This window comes from Oncorhynchus clarkii, chromosome 21, assembly GCF_045791955.1.
Source record: "Oncorhynchus clarkii lewisi isolate Uvic-CL-2024 chromosome 21, UVic_Ocla_1.0, whole genome shotgun sequence".
Lineage (NCBI taxonomy): Eukaryota > Metazoa > Chordata > Actinopteri > Salmoniformes > Salmonidae > Oncorhynchus > Oncorhynchus clarkii.
Window position 1 is genome coordinate 18,076,606 of NC_092167.1, and position 22,868 is coordinate 18,099,473.

Consider the following 22,868-nt stretch of genomic DNA (forward strand, 5'->3'; position numbering starts at 1 on the left):
CAAAGACAGGAGCAGAAACAGAGAGAGATATAGGGACCTAATCAGAGGGAAAAAGGGAACAGGTGGGAAAAGGGGTGACGAGGTGGTTAGGAGGAGACAAGGCACAGCTGGGGGAAAGAGGGGGAGAAAAGGTAACCTAACAACGACCAGCAGAGGGAGACAGGGTGAAGGGAAAGGACAGAGACAAGACACAACATGACAGTACATGACAGTTTTGTGTGGACCCCAGGAAGAGTAGCTGCTGCTTTTGCAACAGCTTATGGGGGATCCTAATAAAATACCAAATACAAACAAATTACTGAGTAAATGCTTATATAAATGTGATATTTCAGTTTTTTATTTGTTATACATTTGCAAAAATGTATAAAAACTTGTTTTTGCTTTGTCATTATGGGGTGTTGTGTGTAGATTGATGAGGGGGAAAACATTTCTTTCATCAATTTTAGAATGAGGCTGTAACATAACTAAATGTGGAAAATAGTAAAGTGGTCTGAATACTTTCCGTAGGCACTGTGTACACTCATGTACGGAGGAAAGCACATGTGCACAGCCACACATGTACGTGTATGGCCGCGCACACACTTGCACCCACCTATGCCAACAAGATTTGTCTCGCTGCAGAAGTAGACTTTCATCCACATTCTCCAACTGTCAAATTTAGAAGTTTCTCCTGAGTGGCTCAGCGGTCTAAGGCACTGCATCTCAGGGCAAGAGGCGTTACTACAGTCCCTGGTTTGAATCCAGGCTCTATCACATCTGGCCGGGATTGGGAGTCCTACAGGGTGGTGCACAATTGGCCCAGCATCGTCCGGGGTAGGCCGTCATTGTACATAGGAATTTGTTCTTAATAACTGACTTGCAATTTAAGTTTTTGTTCAGATCTGGGTCAAAAAGGTATTTGGTTTCCACCACAGGAGGACGGCTCATAATAATGACTGGAATGAACTTAATGGAATGCTATCAAACACATGAAAACGATGTGTTGATGCCATTCCATTCATTCCATTCCAGCCATTACTATGAGGCCATCCTTCCCAAGTAAGGTACCGCGCCTGTGGTTTCCATCTCATAATAATCTAGACGCATGTTGAAGGATTTTTATCAATAATGACTAAATAATGCATACATTTGGCGTTGAGTTATAACTAACAGAAGTTATCTGCTGTCTGTTGAAGAATATGTTTGTACATAGGCCAAAAGGAAGGTTTAACAGACAACTTGTGATCACAGTGAAACTAACAACAGGAAATATGTCTGGTCCCCAACCAGGGAGGGGAGAAACCATTGGGAGTGCAGTAGATTGTGTAACATATGGTAGCATAAGATAAGCAATATGTATGTGTTGGAATTGAATTGAAAAGCAGCTTTGTCATTGTCCAAGAGGAGGAGGGACATTTCGTACGACATGACGCTATGTGTGATATATAAACTAATGTACATGTGATTATGTTCAGAGCTCTCGAGAATAAACGCTATTGATTCATTTTGATGGCTGGTCTCTGTCCCTTTTAGGCAAATAAGAACCTTACAAATTCTTAGAAACGGACAGAGTGTTTTAATTTAATTGATTAATGAACACATATGAACTAAATTCATCTAACAACGCACCTGATTGAGCATAGGCCTATAGTAATCTCCAGATGTGTACTAAATGTCACGTGCGCTTGCCAGATCCTCCTGTTCACTCTGTTACGAGATACTAAGCATTTACTAATTAAGTTGTGGTCTGGAAAAGGGCAGTGGGGGCGGTGGGTTAAAAAAAAGAAAGAAAAACCACGGAGCTGACAGAAGGTGGTTGTTGACTTGTCTGGAACAGAGCGTCATTGTCCCCACAGAAAGTCATTATACTGTAAAACACAAGGGGCCCAAGATGCTTCTCTTTTCTTGCAACATATGTGGAGGAAGTGGGAGTGAATTGGGACTCCGAACATATTGAGATTATCATGCTATATGAATAATAGAACTTGGTCATATACAATTAATTTCAAAAACTTGGGGTCCACATGATTTATCTATTGGACCCACGTATGGTGAATGGGAGTATTTGGCCACAAAATGACAATTTGCAGCTTGATCAGGGGTGATTCACTTAACATAGAGTTTGTATTCAGTCAGTATGTGCTGAAACCTGTACCTATCTAATAATTTGGATTTGTCTGCAAGGTATGAAGAATAGGCTATATCTCTAGGAGACAAATTACACTACAGTATATAGAAAGATCCTTATCGGATTTCAGCAATCAGTTAAATAACCCACAATTAGTAGTGTTGTCAGTAGGAGACAATGACTTACATCCTTGTCAGAATTCAAGGTTGAGTGAAAGCACAGAGGGGAGCGGAGGAGGGTGGGAAATTAGCTTTCTTCTGTATGGCTGCTGGCTGAGGGGAGGTTATTCCTCCAGTGTATTGTAGAAGAGAGAGGCTTGACAGGTTTAATCTCTGCTCAAATCCCTCTCTAGGGATCCCTGCTTAATGCACAGCAGGGCGCCTTGATAACCACACAACTATAGCCACACCGGTGCACGCCCTGAATACAGCTTTGCATATCATGCTTATCCCCTCTGAATCTGGCATCGTAAAGATAGGCCAACATGGATAAGAGTCAGTGAATACATTAAGGGTGGTGATCATGGATTGGCAGGAACAGAAATGATCTGATGCACTTATTCCAACCCACCAAATTCTCACTCATTCCTTACTACTGCTACAGATGGTCGCCATGGCAGCAGAGAAACACAGGACACAATTGCAACTCCACAGATGCGGTGAAGAGATCGCAGACCATGGTGGATAGAAGGATGCCGGGTTGGCGCACATTCAACAAACTGATATATCTGTCAAATCCATCATGATTGATTTATTGTAACAGGCCCAATATGGTTACTAAAGTCAGATTTTTATATATTTGGCTGTTTTCGATGCGTAACATGTAGAAGTAGTCCCATTTGATTAAGCCTGTAGCTTAGCGAAATCGGTGGTGGTAGTCAGTCGTTTTTAACTGTAATGCAGCTGGTCCTATTTTTACCTGAACATAGTATGAAATACACATATATACAATAGCCTAAATTTGCTGGGGGGAAGTGAGGATAGTCAGGATCTTTCCCCTACAAGTTTCCATTGACCTCTTTTAATTGAACCTTTATTTAACTAGGCAAGTCAGTTTAGAACAAATTCTTATTTACAATGACAGCCTAAGAACAGTGGGTTGACTGCCTTGTTCAGGGGCAGAATGACAGATGTTTACCTTGTCAGCTCAGGGATTTGATCTAGCAACCTTTCAGTTACTGGCCCAACACTCTCACCACTAGGCTACCCATCTTTACCACATCTATGTGATCCTTGAGAGTTCTGTAAACAGCTCTGGTTCAAAACAATAAATCACAAGTATTTGAGTGTAATGCCTATAGGACTGCCTACAGTAGCATGGGATGGTGGTCCCAGATATGTTTGTGCTGTCTTGGCCTAGTGTCGCCGGGGTAGGCCGTCATTGTAAATAAGAATTTGTTCTTAACTGACTTGCCTAGTTCAATAAAGGTAAAAAATATATATAATAATATGCTGATAAATTATTAGGAGGTGGTGAGCCCTATGTGATTCAATATAAATAATTTTTATTTCCTAAGAGTTAACTTCATATGTGGTGACTGGTTGGGTTGTGTAAGATACATAACAACATACACTCTCAGAAAAAAAAGGTACGGTTAGTGTAGAGTATTGTTCGCAGGTATACAAAAAGATCGAAATGCACGTACATAATGTACTTTCAGAGGTACACATCTCAGATTGTATTATTCGGTACCTTTTAGGGTAGATGTGTGGATAATCTAGGGCTCTATTCAATACATATCGCTGAGGTTCAGCATTACAGTGTGATTGGAATTTAAAGGCAATGTTCTCTATACATTTCTATTGCTTCGGTGATACAGATTGAATAGGGCCCCTGGTATAATGGTACATTTCTTTACCCAATATTTCTAATATAAGCTTTTATTATCAAGCTTTTATTTCCATTTGTTTTTAGATTTTTTTATTTAATTTCGATTTAGTTTCAGTTAGTTTTCCGACTTGATTTACTATTTTTTTGTTCAGTTTTAGTTTGATAAAAACATTCCTATTTCATTTTTGTATTATTTAGTTTCAGTTTTAGTATTACACTGTTAGACATTTTTGTAATTTTATCAGTAACTTGCTGTATTAATCAACAGTATAATGCTGTTAAAACTGAATATAGTATATTACTGTAGAATACACAGAAAAATAGCATACATTTGTTTTACAGCACATTGTAAGACCTTCCGGCACTTTAACAGTAAAACACTGTAGAATGCACAGTAAAATACTGTAAATGGGTTTTACAGTATTAATCAACAGTACTCATTAAAATATTTGAAGGTGTGCCTTGTAAGAGGCTATATTTGTTCCACCCGTGAGTGAGAATGCTGTACCCCCACAGAATACGGTAATATACTGTATTTTAGGAGATCTACATATATTGTCCTGTAACTCTACAGTAAGTTACTGGCCAATTGCTGCCAGTGATTTACTGTAAATCAGAATACAGTACCATACCGCATTTTTTTGTGTGCCTTTTGAACAGTAGGGGGTGCGTGGTATTGTTGTTTCTCACTTATTAACATATTTTGAGACGTCTTGTAAGAGGCTATATTTGTTGTACACTTCAGTGCTGTACCAATTAAAGTGATATGTGGTAGTGGTTCCCTAGCAATTACATTTATGTAGAAGAAGATCAGAGAGGCAGCAAGTCTCAAACCTTTAAGCAAACCATACCTTAGTCACTGACAGTTTAGAAGCCTTTGTTAAGGCCTAATTTGCAATATCACTTGGTATGCTGTAATATACAGTTAAATATTCACTTTTAGCAATTGCTGATTTCATTTTGAATACAATTAAACAATAAAGTTCTGTATAGTTGTTTTGCTATATATTTACTGCAGCATACTGTAAATGATGAAATATTGTGGGAAATATTGTGGGAGGAGAAAGAATCGCTGACTCATAAACATATTTTAAGGCGTGCCTTCTAAGTGGTTATATTTGTTGCACCCGTTAGTAAGAGTGCTGTAACAATTTAATTGATATGTGTTTGTAGTTCCCTAACAATGAAATGTATACTGAACAAAAACTATAAATGCAACATGCAACAATTTAAAAGATTTTACTTAGTTACAGTTCATTGAAGGAAATCAGTAAATGTAAATAAATTCATTAGGCCCTAATCTATGGATTTCACATGACTGGGCAGGGATGCAGCCATGGGTGGGCTTGAGAGGGCATAGGCTCACCCACTGGGGAGCCAATCAGAATCAGAATGTCTTTCCTCACAAGGGCTTTATTTCAGATAGAAATACTCCTCAGAACGCCCCCTCCCCAGACGATCCCGCAGGTGAAGAAACCGGACCTAGAGGTCCTGAGCTAGTGTGGTTACACGTGGTATGCAGTTTTGAGGCTGGTTGGACGTACTGCCAAATTCTGTAAAATGACGTTGGAGGCGATTTATGGTAGACAGAAACATTACATTCTTTGGCAGCTATGTTGGCCATTCCTGCAGTCGGCATGCCAATTGCACCCTCCCTCAAAACTTGAGACATCTGTGGCATTTTGTTGTGTGACAAAACTGCACATTTTAGAGTGGCCTTTTTAATGTCCCCAGCACAAGGTGAATCTATGTAATGATAATGCTGTTTAATAAGCTTCTTGATATGCTACACCTGTCAGGTGGATGAATTATCTTGGCAAATGAGAAATGCACACTAACAGGGATGTAAACAAATTTCTGCACAAAAATCGAGAGAAATAACCTTTTTGTGCATATGGAACATTTCTGAGATAATATATTTCAGCTCATGAAATATGGGACCAACACTTTACATGTTGTGTTTATATTTTTGTTCAGTACATATAGAGAACAGATCACATTGATAGCGGGTCTTACAACTTTCAATGGTTGAATATTTACCCATGTCCATTCGATCTGTTTTGCCCTGTAATCATGGCCAGTTTGGAAGCCTTTGTTTAGGCCTCTAGAAGTATAAGTGATATAAAACACCTAGTAATCGTTAATATGCTGTAAAATGCAAATGCCAACCTGCTTGCTCTAATCACTTGTAATTGCAGTAAAATACTGTATAATTATTTTTCTTTCAGTTTACACACTGTATTATACTGTGTTTCATTGCTCTGGTATCAAGTTACCATGAATATCTCAGTATTGTATTGGCACTATCCAGAGATGGTCAGAGATATATAATAAGATATCTTGTTGTAAATACAATTATTTTGTTGACCAATGTATTCTTAACTACAGCAACAGCTGCATTCAGTAATTCCAGTAATAGACTGTACATTTGATTACAGTTAAAATGTTTGTACATTAACATGGATTACCGTAAAATGGATTACAGTAGCTGTAAAATAAATTACTGTTACTTACTGGCTAATTGCTGCCAGTAAATTACTGTACATTTTACAGGAATTTTTTTACAGTGTAGAGGCAGAAAGTAGCCAATGTATGGGAAGCTAGGAGCTATTTATGTATTGTAGGTTGTACTTCTTCCCTGTTAGCTAGTGATAGATAGTGGTCTCTGAAATCGCAGACCTAGAGCAACATCACTAGGTCTGGGGAGGATGTCTGATTCTCCTGGACGTTTAAAAAAATAAATAAACAATTGTTCCAGGGAGACAGCACTTCTTTACAGTAATCTACTGTTAAACCAAAGTTTCTTTACCGTAACATACTGTACTTTTTTTCTTACAGTATCTTAAAGGGAACTGTTTGCCAGTATGTTACATTTTTTTACTGTGTGGCTAACCAGAATAAGAGCCACTGTATGGTTCTTTAAAAGGTTATTTGTAGAACCTTTGATGTTGAGATAGGTTCTTAATAGAACAATTCTCCATTAAGGATTTATAAAGATTATTTAAAAAGGGTTCTCTGTGGCACCAAAAAGGGTCGTAATGATACCAGAACCCTTTTTGATGCTCTAACCTTTTTTAGTGGTTCTTTATAGAACCTTCGGAAAGGGTTCTTTATAATTCCATAAACAGATCCGCCATCGTAAGAACTTTTATTTGGCGCTATATAGAACCATTTGTTTTTAGTGTGTATGATAGATTAGATTAGAAGCAATCGATGCAAACACAGGCTATATATACACATATATATACAAACACAAATAAACACTTCAAGAGTTGAGTAGTGTGTGTGTAATATCCAAGGCTATTTGTTCCTACTTATTCCTCACTCATTTTATTTTATAGATGTCACTGAGGGGTCAGTGTCACATGTGAGGGAAGTATTTTAACAAACCTAGAGTTGATAAGACCAATAATCGCTCCCCCAAGGGAACTAGCTTTCTTGGAGCAGGTCCAGGTGTCAAAAGCCGCTGCCCTGGGACAAAGCAACCCGGTTCACGCCGCGCTTGAGGACACACTCCCGCTGACACGCTACAATGGTGTCAGAAGTGAAGAGAACCTGGTAAGATGACCTTGTCATGTCAGACATATGAAGGGACTTGAAAGAAAGTTTGTTGGGGGAAGGTAGCTTTTTTAGGGGTAGCAAGCCTAGTGTTTATAAAACCGATAACCGTTCCACCAAACAAGTTAGGTTTCTTGGAGCAGCAGTCACGACTCCTGCCCTCGCTCATGGTGACCAAGGTTTGAGCCACACTTAGGGATCTTGCACTATAAAATTCTGCAATTTGATGAGTTGATTTAAAGCAACTTGATGGCAAAACACACTCATTTGGTTTCTTGGATGTAGATTTGAAAAAGCCACCTCTCCTCTGGGAATACCTCTGTGTCCAGGTACAGTAGGTTTAATCTGGGTCGAGTGACCTGTGCCTCAGAGACATGGCCTAATGCCTGCATCACACCTACAGCGTTATTGCGCAAAATGGTACGCAGCATCATCTGGAAATACAGTCCCAATCTAAAGTTTGGACACACCTACTCATTCAAGGGTTTTTCTTTAGTTTTTACTATTTTCTACATTGTAGAATAATAGTGGAGGCATCAACACTATGAAACAACACATATGGAATCATGTAGTAACCAAAAAAGTGTTAAACAATATAATATATTTTATATTTGTATTTTCTTCAAAGTAGCCATCCTTTGCCTTGATGACAGCTTTGCACACGCTTGGCATTCTCTCAACCAGCTTCAAAAATAATTATTTTCCAACAGTCTTGAAGGAGTTCCCATACATGTTGGCTGCTTTTCCTTCATTATGCAGTCCAACTCATCCCAAACCATCACCATTGGGTTGAGGTCGGGTGATTGTGGAGGCCAGGTCATCTAATGCAGCACTCCATCACTCATCTTCTTGGTCAAATAGCCCTTACACAGCCTGAAGGTGTGTTTTTGGTCATTGTCCTTTAGAAAAACAAATGACGATGCCACTGGCGTATCGCTGCAGAATGCTGTGGTAGACATGCTGGTTAAGTGTGCTAAATAAATCTAAATAAATAAAATTCTAAATAAATCACTGACAGTGTCACCAGCAAAGCACCCCCACACCATCACACCTCCTCCTCCATGCTTCATGGTGGGAACCACACATGCAGAGATCATCTGTTCACCTACTCTGCATCTCACAAAGACATGGCGGTTGGAACCAAAAATCTAAAATTTGGACTCATCAGACCAAAGAACAGATTTCCACCAGTCTAATGTCCATAGCTCGTGTTTCTTGGCCCAAGTAAATATCTTCTTCTTATTGGTGTCCTTTGGTAGTGGTTTCTTTGCAGCAATTCGACCATGAAGGCCTGATTCACGCAGTCTCTTCTGAACAGTTGATGTTGAGATGTGTCTGTTACTTGAACTCTGTGAAGCATTTATTTGGGCTGCAATTTCTGAGGCTGATAACTCTAATTAACTTATCTTCGGCAGCAGAGGTAACTCTGGATCTTCTTTTCCTGTGGTGGTCCTCACGAGACCCAGTTTCATCACAACGCTTGATGGTTTCTGCGACTGCATTTGAAGAACATTTCAAAGTACTTCAAATGTTCTGCATTGAGTGACCATGTCTTAAAGTAATGATGGACGGTTGTTTCTATTTACTTATCTGAGCTGTTTCCTGCCATAATATGGACTTGGTATTTTACCAAACAGGGCCGTCTTCTCTATACCATCCATACCTTGTCTCAACACAACTGATTGGCTAAAACTTTTCTGATGAAGAGTTTTCTGATGTACCAAAATACAATGACTCTGTAGGTGTGATTGAGGTGTAAATACTAAGCCTATAGAGCATCTGGTATAGCACCCTTCAGCACAATTCAGAGACAGAGTCTTTTGGTACAGTGTTGGTAGAAATAGAACCATGTAGGGGATATTTTCAAGACATGGCTAGATCTGATGCAGATGACTGCAGATTAATGACCAGGAGATGAATACTGCTTCTGTTCGCGCTGAAAAAAATATCTAGGCCTATTTAGAACCTTTATCTATTTCACATTTTCTACAGCTTGGTCCCATTGACGTCAGAGTTGCTTTGTGGACACATTTTCCAGACACGTCTCATTGAGTCAAAATTTAGGAATGTCATTTATCTCCAGCATGAGTAAGCCCTACATGTCCTTTAGAATACTGGGGTGAATTACATTTAGGGTCAATCCATGAATGTGCAGTGCATTGCAAATCAGTTTAATGATAAGGCATAACATATCGACAACACAGGAAACACCATTTGACCCGTGTGTGTGTGTGTGTGTGTGTGTGTGTGTGTGTGTGTGTGTGTGCGTGTGTGTGTGCGTGTGCATGTGCGTGTGTGTGTGTGTGTGTGTGTGGTTTTACTATCATTGTGGGGACCAGAAGTCTTCGCAAGGACAATTCTGACAAGTGAGGACATTTCATGGTTCCCTTGAGGAAAACAACTACTTTAGGCTTACACCTTGACCAAACCGTCTCTGACCAAATCGTGCGCATGTTGATTTTTGCCTATCCCCTCCAGATGTTCTCATGACACGCAGGTTAAAATACAAAAAATAATTGTGAACCAGCTATTAATTTGGGCCAGGTTGAAACATTCATGGACATTTACCTAGCTTGCTGTTGCTAGCTAATTTTTAATTGGCCCTTGATCGTGAGTCTCCGTTCCATTATATTGGACAAAGTCTTTTGTACAAAGTTTTGTTAAAGCCCCAACACAAGGTCTGAACATTAACATGCAACGCTTGCGGTACGGTTTTGGAAGAATAAGGACCTTATCTTTCACATCAGCAAGAAATAAAAAGGTTAAATTGATACACACCTTTAAAGGGTTAGGTTTAGGGTTACAATTAGGGTTAGGGAAAATAGGATTTTTTGGTCCCCACAAGGATAGTAAAACAAAGATGTGTGTGGATTGGGGAGTAACTGATTACATGTAATCTGATTACAATGTAATGGATAACTGTAACTGATATGGTAATTTGGGGTATTATCAACAGTAAAATATCCTGAAACATTTTACTGCAGCATTCTGTAAATGTTGGTGCGTTGTGGGAAAAGGTGTGGGCGGGGAAAGAATTGCTATATTTGCAATGGTACTGTAATAGCACCCCACAGAATACAGTACTGTATCTTTAGAGCACCAAAAACCTTTTGACCACTAGGTGCATGGTGTTGTTGTTTCTGGCTCATTAACATATTTTGAGGAGTGTCTTGTATTGAGGAGTGTCTTATTTGTTGCACCCATGAGTGAGAATGCTGTACCAATTTAACTCGTATGTGATTATAGCGCCCCCCCATCAATTTGTGTAGGGGACAGATTGGAGTGGCAGCAAGTCTTAAATCTTAAATGATTGAGCATTTTTCCATGTCCTTTTGGTCTGTTTTTGCCCTGTAGTAGCTGCCAGTTTGGAATCCTTTGTTATGACCTCTAGAAGTGCAAGTGATATAAATCAGCAAATATTCATTCATATACTGTAATGTGTAAACACAGGTTTACACCTAGCAGCCAACCTGTGTGCACCAATCCCTTCTAATTACAGTAAAATACTGTGAAAAATAAACCCCTCCCCTCAATAAATGGCCATTAATTAATTCATTCTGATTATGGTTGCATCTACTTTTATTTTTATTTTTACAGTATAATACAGTCAATTTTACTGTATTTTACTGTCTATCATTACATAATGGCACACATTACATAATGACACACATCCAACTTCTAATATACCATGCTGTCTGTAAGCTACTGGGTCGTTCCATGTCATTTCAGCAAGCCATGACACCCACCATGTCAGATTGGTGCTGTTCCTGCTATTAGGGATTGTTCACCCAAATTACAAAATTACATATTGGTTTCCTTACCCTGTAAGCAGTCTATGGACAAGGTATGACAGCAACCCATGCTTTGGTTTTCTCTGGCCACTTTGTCCAATGCAAGTCAATGATACCTTTATTAGCATTGTTTTGCTTCATTTCCAAATCATCTATGAGTAACATGATTGAGTTACACAATCAATTTTTTAGATACTTTCATGATGATTTGAACATGAAGCTTGAAAATGCTAATATACAGTGCCACATTTTGTTACATCACAGCCTTATTCTAAAAAGGATTAAGTACAAATATTTCCTCAGCAATCTACACACAATACCCAATAATGACAAAGCAAAAACAGGTTTTAGAAACGTGTGCACATTTATTAAAAATAAAAAACAGAAACACTTTATTTACATAAGTATTCAGACCCTTTGCTATGAGACTCTAAATTGAGCTCAGGTGCATCCTGTTTCCATTGACCATTCTTGAGATGATTCTACAACTTGATTAGAGTCCAACTGTGGTAAATTAAATTGATTGGACATGATTTGGAAAGGCACACACCTGTCTATATAAGGTCCCACTGTTGACAGTGCCTGTCAGAGCAAAAACCAAGCCATGAGGTCAAAGGAATTGTCCTTAGAGCTCCAACAAAGGATTGTGTCGAGGCACAGATCTGGGGAAGGGTACCAAAACATTTCTGCAGCATTGAAGGTCCCCAAGAACACAGTTGCCTCCATCATTCTTAAATGGAACCATCAAGACACAAACTGAGCAATCGGGGGAGAAGGGCCTTGGTTAGGGAGGTGACCAAGAACCCGATGGTCACTCTGACAGAGCTCTAGAGTTCCTCTGTGGAGATGGGAGAACCTTCCAAAAGGACAACAATCTCTGCAGCACTCCACCAATCAGGCCTTTATGGTAGAGTGGCCAGACGGAAGCCACTCCTCAGTAAAAGGCACATGACAGTCCGCTTGGAGTTTGCCAAAAAGCACCTAAATATTCTCAGACCATGCAAAACAAGATTGAAACCAAGATTGAACTCTTTGGCCTGAATGCTAAGCGTCACGTCTGGAGGAAACCTGGCACCATCTCTACGGTGAAGCATAGTGGTGGCAGCATCATGCTGTGGGGATGTTTTCAGCGGACTGGGAGACTAGTCAGGATCGAGGGAAAGATTAACAGAGCAAAGTACAGAGAGATCCTTAATGAAAACCTCATCCAGAGTGCTCAGGACCACACACTGGGGGCAAAGGTTCACCTTCCAACAGGACAACTAACCTAAACACACAGCCAAGACAACACAGGAGTGGCTTCGGGACAAGTCTCTGAATGTCCTTGAGTGGCCCAGCCAGAGCCCGGCCTTGAACCTGATCAAACATTTCTGGAGAGTCCTGAAAATAGCTGTGCAGCAACGCTCCCCATCCAACCTGACAGAGCTTGAGAGGATCTGCAGAGAAGAATGGGAGAAACTCCCCAAATACAGGTGTGCCAAGCTTGTAGAGTCATACCCAAGAAGCCTCACAGCAGTAATCGCTGCCAAAGGTGCTTCAACAAGGTACTGAGTAAAGGGTCTGAATACTTATCTAAATATGATATTTCAGTTTTAATTTTTTATGAATGAGCAAAAATGTCTAAAAACTTGTTTTTGGCTTTGTCATTATGGGGTGTTGTCTGTAGATCAATGAGGGGGGGGTATTTTATACATTTTACAATAAGGCTGTAACCTAATAAAATGTGGAAAAGGTCATGAGGTCTGAATACTTCCCGAAGGCACTGTAGGTACCATTGACTTGTATTGGATTTGTGCCACAAATGCTAAAACGTTAGCATTTGAAATAGTGGCCAACAAAACCAAAGCATGGGTTGTTGCCATACACTTGTCAATAGACTGCTTACATGGCAAGGAAACCAATGTCATTTCATAATGTGGGGGAACTATCCCTTTAACGTTGGGGGATAATAGCAGGAACAGCATCATCTAGTGGTCAGAAGCTGGTAATATCAGGATTTGGGATGAGACATATACCGGACAATTGTATGTCTCTAAATGTTGTCTATCACTAGCAGCACCATGTCACCAAGTAAAATTCTGAGTGTATGTAAATGTACTTGGCGAATAAAGGTGATACTGATTCTTAATGGGAAAGTAATCCAAAACTAACAAAGTAATCAGATTGCGTTACTTGAGTTTGGGTAATCCAAAAGTTACATTACTGATTACAACCTCAGGGGTTTGTGGTATATGGCCAAAGCATCATGCCTAAGAACAGCCCTTAGCCATGGTATATTGGCCATATACCACACCCCTGTGCCTTATTGCTTAAATATACCATGGCTGTCAGCCAATCAGCATTCAGGGCTCAAACCACCCAGATTATAATAAGTAGAATTGTTATGGTGTATTATGCCTTGTTATGTCACAATTCTATGTAACAATTCTACACACAATAACATCTGTTTGCCTTATTGTTTCTCTCACTGACATCAAACTTGCATTGCAGACGTCACATGCTAAATAGTGTCTGACATGATTTAGGATTCTTAGAACATGTTTTGGTATTACATTTGTGTGAAAAGATCATGCCCAACACCGCAACGCCCCTTTGAAAATGAACGACTTTACCTCTTTTCAATCACAACCTAATAACGGTTAACAAATTCAAAACAACATAACCCCGGCACGGTGTTTTATTTTCGTTAGCCTTTTTGTCCATCGAGAAGCTTTGCGTTGGAGCGAATCAATTCTGGAACTAGGAAACATATATCACCATGCCGCGCTCTCCTCTCTCTTTCAAGTGTTATCACGTGCGTGAGCTAAATTCTACAATCAGTGTAGGGTTGCACAAACAGATTTAGGTTCCAAACTGTTTAATTTCTCAGCGAGAATGTTGTGAAAACTCGGTCTGATAGAGGTCAAATATTGAGATAATTGGCACTGTGATGATGACAAGAGGCGGGAAGAAGAACTTTTGAGAAATACCTTATTCTATGACCTTTAATAACCGGTGGCTTTACTGCCCTTCATTCATATGATAAGTTTCCCCTGAGCTCGAGACATCTGCCGCGCACTGCGCTGTCCAAACTCTCTGCCACCGGGAATATTACGCGCGTTTTTTGTCATAGGTTGTTGTATTACCACATTGGGAAATATAGGGCGATTGTTTCATGGTCGACTTGGTAAGTGACTCAACATTTTTTTTCTCCTACACAAGTGTTTGATAGCTTTTGTAGTAACGCTTTACTTATACTGAGCATCACAGCTGGACTAGACCGAAGCTGTCAGATAGGTCGACCAGGAAGACAACTATATTTTAGTTAGCGTTTATTTATTTAGGCTACTTGCAGTCTGAGTGTTTTTTGAATTCAGTGTTTGGAAAGCTATGACTCGTACCCATCACAAATCATGTAATTTTAGCTTTTTATGCATCAAAGATTCACAGTGAATTTAAGTGAGGAACCTGCCTACCTACACTGTAACAGAAAACTATCATTTATACAGTAATTTGAGGTATTATCAACAGTAAAAAAATCTGATATTTTTCACTGTGCAGCATACTGTAAATGATGGTGCATTGTGGGAGATTGCTGTATTTCGAATGGTACTGTAATTACACCCCACCGAATACAGTGCCCTACCATATATGGCAGCAGGTAGCCTAGTGGTTAGAGCGCTTGGCTCATTAACATATTTTGAGGTGTGCTTTGTAAGACTATATTTGTTGCACTCTTGGGTGAGGATGCTGCAACAATTTAACTCTTATGTATTTAAAGTGCTTTATCAATTCAAAATGTACAGTGCCTTCAGAAAGTATTCACACCCTTAGATTCACACCCTTAGAAATGTATTTAATTGTGATTTTTTATTTTTTTTGGTCAATGATCCACACCAAATATTCTGTCATTTCAAAGTGGAAAAAAAATGCTAACATTTGTAAAAAATGTATTAAAAATAAAACACTAATATATTGCTTACATAAGTATTCAATGCATGTTAGAATCACTTTTGGCAGCAATTACAGCTGTGAGTCTTACTGGGTAAATCTCTAAACTTTGCACACCTAGATTGTACAATATTTTCATTTTTTTTAATATTCTTCAAGCTCTGTCAAGTTGGTTGTTGATCATTGCTAAACAGCCATTTTCAAGTCTTGCCATAGATTTTCAAGCCACTTTAAGTCAAAACTGGTGTCAGTTAACATTGGTGCCGGAGGGGATGGCCACCATTTTATGGGCTCCTGACCAATTGTGCTATTTTGTGTGTTCAATTTTTATTTTTTTTGGCACTGTTTTGAACTTTTTTTTTGGTACATAATGTTTCCGCCATTTGTTTACTACATCAGAACAGTGATTACTCACTTAGAATTGGACAATGGGGCCTCCCGGGTGGCGCAGTGGTTAAGGGCTGCAGTACAGCGCCAGCTGTGCCATCAGAGTCCCTGGGTTCGCGCCCAGGCTCTGTCGTAACCGGCCGCGACCGGGAGGTCCGTGGGGCGACGCACAATTGGCCTAGCGTCGTCCGGGTTAGGGAGGGCTTGGTCGGTAGGGATGTCCTTGTCTCATCGCGCACCAGCGACTCCTGTGGCGGGCCGGGCGCAGTGCACGGTGTAGCCTCCGACACATTGGGGCTGGCTTCCGGGTTGGATGTGCGCTGTGTTAAGAAGCAGTGCGGCTGGTTGGGTTGTGTATCGGAGGACATTCAACCTTCGTCTCTCCCGAGCCCGTACGGGAGTTGTAGCGATGAGACAAGATAGTAGCTACTACAACAATTGGATACCACGAAATTGGGGAGAAAAAGGGGTAAAAAAGAAAGAAGAAAGAAAGAAAACATTTTTGAATTGGACAATGATTTTTTTTCTTTAATGAGTCTGATGCGAAGGATATACGGCTCTTCCCGGGACCAGGCTCAAATCCCCGTCAATCGTATGAAGAGCTGACTGCGTCGGGGAGTGGATTATTCGCCTTTACCTCCGTTCTACTGGCAAACGTGCAATCACTGGAGAATAAACTGGATGAGCTCATTTGAGACTATCCTATCAGCAGGACATTAAAAACTGTAATATCCTATATTTCACGAGTTGTGGCTGAGCAAGGACATTGATAATATACAGTTAGCTGGGTTTTCTGTGGATCAGCTAGACAGAATAGCAGATCAGGTGTAAGATCAGGGGGGTGGTGGTGTGTGTCTCTTTATCAACAACAGCTGGTGCGCAATCTCTAGGTCTAAAGGTTTTTCTCTCCTGCGTTCGAGTACCTCACGATAATCTGTAGACCACACTATTTACCAAAAGAGTTTTCATCTATATTCTTCGTAGTTGTCTATTTACCACCACAAATCGATGCTGGCACTAAGACCCCACTCAACGAGCTGTATAAGGCCATAAGCAAACAAGAAAATGCTTATCCAAAGGTGGCGGTTCTTGTGGCCGGGGACTTTAATGCACTTTAATTCTGAATTTCTACCAGCATGTCACATGTGCAACTGAGGAAAACGAACACTAGATCACCTTTACTCCACACACAGAGATGTGTACAAAGCTCTCCTCTCCATCGCCCATTTAGCAAATCTGACCATAACTTTATCCTCCTGATTCCTACTTACGAGCAAAAACTCAATCAGGAAGTACCAGTATGGAAGTGGAAGCTCAATATGGAAGTGGTCCGATGAATCGGATGCTAAGCTACCCTAAGCACACAGCCAAGACAACGCAGGAGTGGTTTCGGGACAAGTCTCTGAATGTCCTTGAGTGGCCCAGCCAGAGCCCAGACTTGAACCAATCGAACATCTCTGGAGAGACCAGAAAATAGTCGTGCAGTGACGCTCCCCATCCAACCTGACAGAAGTTGAGAGGATCTGCAGAGAAGAATGGGAGAAAGTCCCCAAATACAAGTGTGCCAAGCTTGTAGCGTTATACACAAGAAGAATCGAGGCTGTAATCACTGCCAAAGGTGCTTCAACAAAGTACTGAGTAAAGCGTCTGAATACTTATGCAAATGTGATGTGATGTGATTCAGTTGAACATTTTTAATACATTTGCAAAAATGTCAGTATGGGGTATTGATTGTAGATTGAAGAGTAAAAAAAATAATTTAATGCACTGTACATATTACCTCAATTAGCTCGACTAACCCAAACCCCTGCATATTGACTCGGTACCAGTACTCCTTTTATGTAGCCATGTTATTGTTATTTTATTGTGTTACTATTTTTCTTACTTGCTTTGTTCGTTAAGGGCTTGTAAGTAAGCATTTCACGGTAAGGTCTACACCAGTTTTATTCAGCGCATTTCACAAATACGATTTGATTTATTGTGTATAGGCCAGTGACAAATCTAAATGGAATTTATTTTAAATTCAGCCTGTAACACAGCACAATGTGGAAAAAGTCAAGGGGCGTGAATGCTTTCCAAAGCACTGTATAGGGGGCAGATTAGAGTGGCAGCAAGTCTTAGTCTTAAACCATAAATGGTTGAGCATTTTTCCTTGTTCTTTTGGTCTGTTTTGCAGTGTAGTCAGTGCCAGTTTAAGCATCTACAAGTGCAAGTGATATTAAAAAAACTAATATTCATTAATATGTTGTAATGTGTAAACACTTTATCAAGCAGCCAACCTGCTTGCACCAATCCCTTGTAATTACAGTAAAATACAAACCTCTCCCCTCAATTCATTTTATTAATTCATCCATTCATTCATTCCAATTATGGTAGCATTTACTTTTTTACTGTATAATACAGACAATTTTACAGTATTGTACCGTGTGTCATCACACAGTACTTGTTTTGATACTGTATTTATATTATGTGTACTGTAATATGAAAATCCCTAAATATTTTGCCTGTAAGATACTGTCAAATTAATAGCAGCCCCAAGCTTATAGGGACCACTATATGTTTGGGCATAATTTCTCATAATCTCAATCTTCTTCTTTCCCAATTGCTCTTTAAACTATTCTGCTGTCCAAAATGTTCAGTTTGTAAAATCGGTATTACGAACCTGTTACATAACCGGCACCGGTAGAGCTGTTGCTGAGATTTCTAAATTATGCGTTCGGAAGAGTTTAAATACAGTAGTTTATGGTAATGGCCAGGGCTTCCCTGACATTACAGCTCAGCAAATTCCCCAGTGTTAAATCAACACTGACATTGGTAAATGTCCGTACGAGTCCACACTTTACAGTGTTAAATTAACACTGTGCTTAGTGCTGTTACACTTTCTCAGTTAGGGAATTAACACTGTTAGTGTAAAGCAATAACACCTCAATATGTCTTTTTAACAGTAGGAAGTGAATATAGTTTGCATTAATGAGGGTACATTATGCAGTATTTATAACCGTTACATGAAGAGGTCCGTCCGTACCTCTTGGCAAGATCACTAGTTTTGGATTAAGGACGTTACAATAATATTTAAAAATCTTTAATGCCAAAAGCTGTTATGTTAGCATTTACAAAGACTTTAGGACTGGCGGTGGACATGCTCAAACTTTCAATTAACATAACCATAGACCACTTAAACTGGTACGACACTTCCATTCGCAGGTGGCTAAAAACAAAGAATTGAAAGCCACACCCCCACTAAACCACGCCTCCAATATAATTTTCCAGTGTGCCTTGCCTTTTCGAGTGAACTGTGCATTTCAGGTAAAATAACAACCCAATGTTTATATCACAGGACAAATTAGCTAGCAACACCAAATGAATATAATTGGTTCAGAGTTTGTTTGGATATTTGAGCCTGCGTGTCCTTATCGTGTCTGGTGTGGAGTTACAAAATCAACATGCGCGCGACGGCGCACGCTTTCGTCTGGTTTGGTCAGCGTGTTAGGCCATCCAACAGTCGGTATTTTTATTCTCCCACAACCTGCATTCAGAATGACTTAAGTTTAGGGACATTGTGATGAGACTACCTAAAACATTGAAACTGGAACAACTGTTTCAGTAATGGGAGCAATAAATCTAACTATCTGATTGGATTAGTTTAGAAAAATGTGATATCTTTGTGTAGCATAAGATTAATCCAATCAATCAATCAATCACTGTAAATGCAAAAATCGAGATACTAAAAAAAATCCCAAAAATGTGTAGCTGCAGTATAGCGTGCTGGAAAATCTGATGATGGGCTTGGTTTTGATGAGACCGTTTTTCTCTCCACAGAGTAAAACTGACACAATCACACTCTCACACTCAACACTAGTTATTAACACCAACACTGGAGTTATTTTACACTACTGTAAAATAACACTCTTACAGTTAATTTAACTCCTGAATCAACACTAGAAATGTTACTGAAAAATCAACACTAGGTAACACTGGCCAATTTGTTGTGAGCAAATGCACACAAAGTCGTTGCCATGTCCATGCTTGTACAAGGAAGACCTATAACAGCATAAAAAAAAAATATATAAAATGGAAAGATTTATGAGCGCATGTTGTGCCCTACACGTTGTGCTTACATCTTTTTGGTTTACATAGCAGGTTTGTTCATCTGCAGGAAAAAATCAATAGGTGGTCAATGTGATTATTTCCCAAGGAGAGTAATAATGACAGCTAGGTTACTGATTAATCCCCGTACCAGTTACAGTGAAGAAAATAAGTAACCGCAGCATTTCTGTTCTGGTTTCTCAAACATGATTAAAGAATTTAGGCTACTAATCCTGTTTAATTCTGATTCCTTTGTCGATAAGGGAATAATCCGCAGCGTTTTATCCTGACTCAGTGTTATGCATGCAGAGATCCATGCGGAAATATTGTCAAAAAGGTCCAAGTTCCTATAACTCAATAAGATTTCATTCAACGGGAATCAGACTTAATGTATCATATTGTAACAACACTGTGGCTCTAGTAAATTGGTGAATATAATAAGCTTATCCTTGGAGACAGGAGTGTTCTGGAACTGCCCATCTGGTAAAGCAGTCATGAGCTCCAGTCTATGGAGTTCTGTGGTCTGTAGTTAGTCAGATAGAGATTGGATTGGAGGGTAGCTGTAACAGGTTACCATGGTGTGAATCAATTTATGTTTGTCTCTATGATCTTCCTCCTTTGAGAATGACCTTCCAGGCTAGCCAGCATTGCACTCGTGGTGTGCTGGCGTCTCTTCTCCCTCCTGCTCAACAAGTAGAATATTGTTTGTCTTTATTAAAGCCCTGCTGGAAAGATTTCATTTCATGACTAACCTGAGTAATTCACTCAATGTGGGCCACGGCTTCAAATACAGACAGTTTATCCACGTCTGTATCAGGAACAGTAAGTAAGCACTGTAGGCCTTACCAGTGAATTAGTTTTCTTATCGGCTGTTGTTATTGTGTTAATGTTTTGTTCTCTAGGTGAGTCAGAGAGCGACAAGCCTTTTGCAATCAACACTCGGCTCTGATCGCCTGCTGAGTGACACCCTGCAGCTACTTACCCTGCTGTATGCAGCACAGCGCTCTCACATGACTAATGGGGAGGTCTCGCTCTCGCTCCCCGGCCCCATGTCAATTTTCATCAGCTAATGTAAATATCAGATAATGACCATGTTACATCCCAGATAATGGACAAGATAATGAGACATAATGATAGAAAGCCTTATTTGATTTCATTAAGGATGCAATATGTGTGGTATTTGGTCACAGAGTGAGGTGGGATGGCTGTAGTGACCCAACAGTAATTGGTTATCAGTCTTTCAGCATTGTGCTTTTCCTCTGAGGTAGGGTGGGTTATTACTTGGTCCACTCTAATTAGGGGTTCAAGCAGCGAAGCTGGGTGAAACATTACTGTATTTGTTGCGTTGATTATAAACTCCCTTCTTCTGATGAATTTGTGAATAAAAAGCAGATTCCTGTGAGATCGTCAGGCCCAGGAGGTTGCAACCTTGCATGATGTGTAAGGGTCACACCCTCTCATGCAATGCCAGGCCAATTGGCCACATGGTGGCGTTATAACAAGCATTTTAAAATGCAAACTTTGAAAGCTCACGCCCCTCAACCCGTTTGAGCTAGACTCCTGAAATGATGTGCATAGGTCCCTCTACTCACAAATAACAAATTTGCCCAGAAGGTCCGCCATGAAGAATTTTCCGCCATTTGGATTTTGATTAAATACACTTGAAACGCTACTCCTCTGGCACCGAATGACCAATCTACATTCAGCTTGACACATGGCATCTATGGACCAAGGTCTCACAACGCATGTGTTCCCAGGCTAGCATCTCAAACAACATGGCAGGTACTGACCAGTAAACATTCAAGTGGGTGTGACCTGACACATACATGCATATAAATCAGACATGGTTATTCGTATTGAAATAAAACGTGATACACATGTACCCAACACTGTCAAGACTCAACATATGCAAGAACAATCTGATCCACCATATATTTATATCTCTTGATTTGTTTGACAAAGTCATGGAATTTGGCACACATTTTTGGCACACATGCTCAGCGATGTGAGTCTGTAGAGTTTGGTTCTGTTTGGCCTCATGGTGGTGTTGGTGGCTTAAAACGCCTATGTTGTTTGGATTCGGCGCACGTGACAAATAAACTTGGATTTGATTTGTTTGGACTATAGTCTTGGAATATATTGGTGCTGATCGGTCAAGCGGTTCTCGAGTAGAAGACTAAATGGTCCAAAATATATCAAAAGCATATTAGATGATCTTGCTTGATTTTGAGTTCTGTTATTTGGGAAACGTGGTAAGAAGTACAGAAGTACACTACATGACCATTCTCCTGGCATCTGCAAAACCCAGCTTAGTCCGTTGGACTGCCAAATGGTTAAGTATTATTCATCACTCCAGAGAACACGTTTCCACTGCTCCAGAGTCCAATGGCGGCGAGCTTTACACCACTCCAGCCAACACTTGGCATTGCACATGAGGATCTTGTGTGAGGCTGCTCGGCCATGGAAACCCATTTCATGAAGCTCCTGATGAACAGTTATTGTGCTGACATTGCTTCCAGTTTGGAACTCGGTAGTGAGTGTAGCAATGAGGACAGATGATTTTTACTCTTTGTGAGCTTGTGTGGCCTACCACTTTGCGGTTGACCTGCTCCTAGACGTTTCCACTTCACAATAACAGCACTTACAGTTGCCCGGGGTAGCTCTAGCAGGGCAGAAATTTGACGAACTGACTTGTTGGAAAGGTGGCATCCCATGACGGTGCAATGCTGGAAGTCACTGAGTAAGGCCATTCTACTGCCAGATGTTTGTCTATGGAGATTGCATGGCTGTGTGCTCGATGTTATACACCTGTCAGCAACGGGTGTGACTGAAATAGCTGAATCCACTAATTTGAAGGGGTGCCCACATACTTTTGTGTGTATGTATATGTGTATATGTGTATATGTGTATATATACATACATACATACATACATACATACATACATACATACATACATACATACATACATACATACATACATACATACATACATACATACATACACACACACACACACACACACAGACAGACAGAGTGTGGTGAACAAGTACTTGATACACTGCCGATTTTGCAGGTTTTCCTACTTACAAAGCATGTAAAGGTCTGTAATTTTTTATCATAGGTACACTTCAACTGTGAGAGACGGAATCTAAAACAAAAATCCAGAAAATCACATTG

General features: G+C 40.0%; 1 protein-coding gene across 1 annotated transcript in view; it reads left to right on the forward strand.

Annotated features, from left to right (window-relative positions):
• Positions 1 to 14,224: 14,224 nt before the first annotated feature.
• Positions 14,225 to 22,868, forward strand: part of LOC139379348 (solute carrier organic anion transporter family member 1C1-like) — a 62,503-nt gene continuing 53,859 nt past the window's right edge. The window contains exon 1 of the mRNA XM_071122156.1: positions 14,225 to 14,452. The gene's annotated coding sequence lies outside the window, so the exon portion shown is untranslated. The remainder of the gene's footprint in view (positions 14,453 to 22,868) is intronic.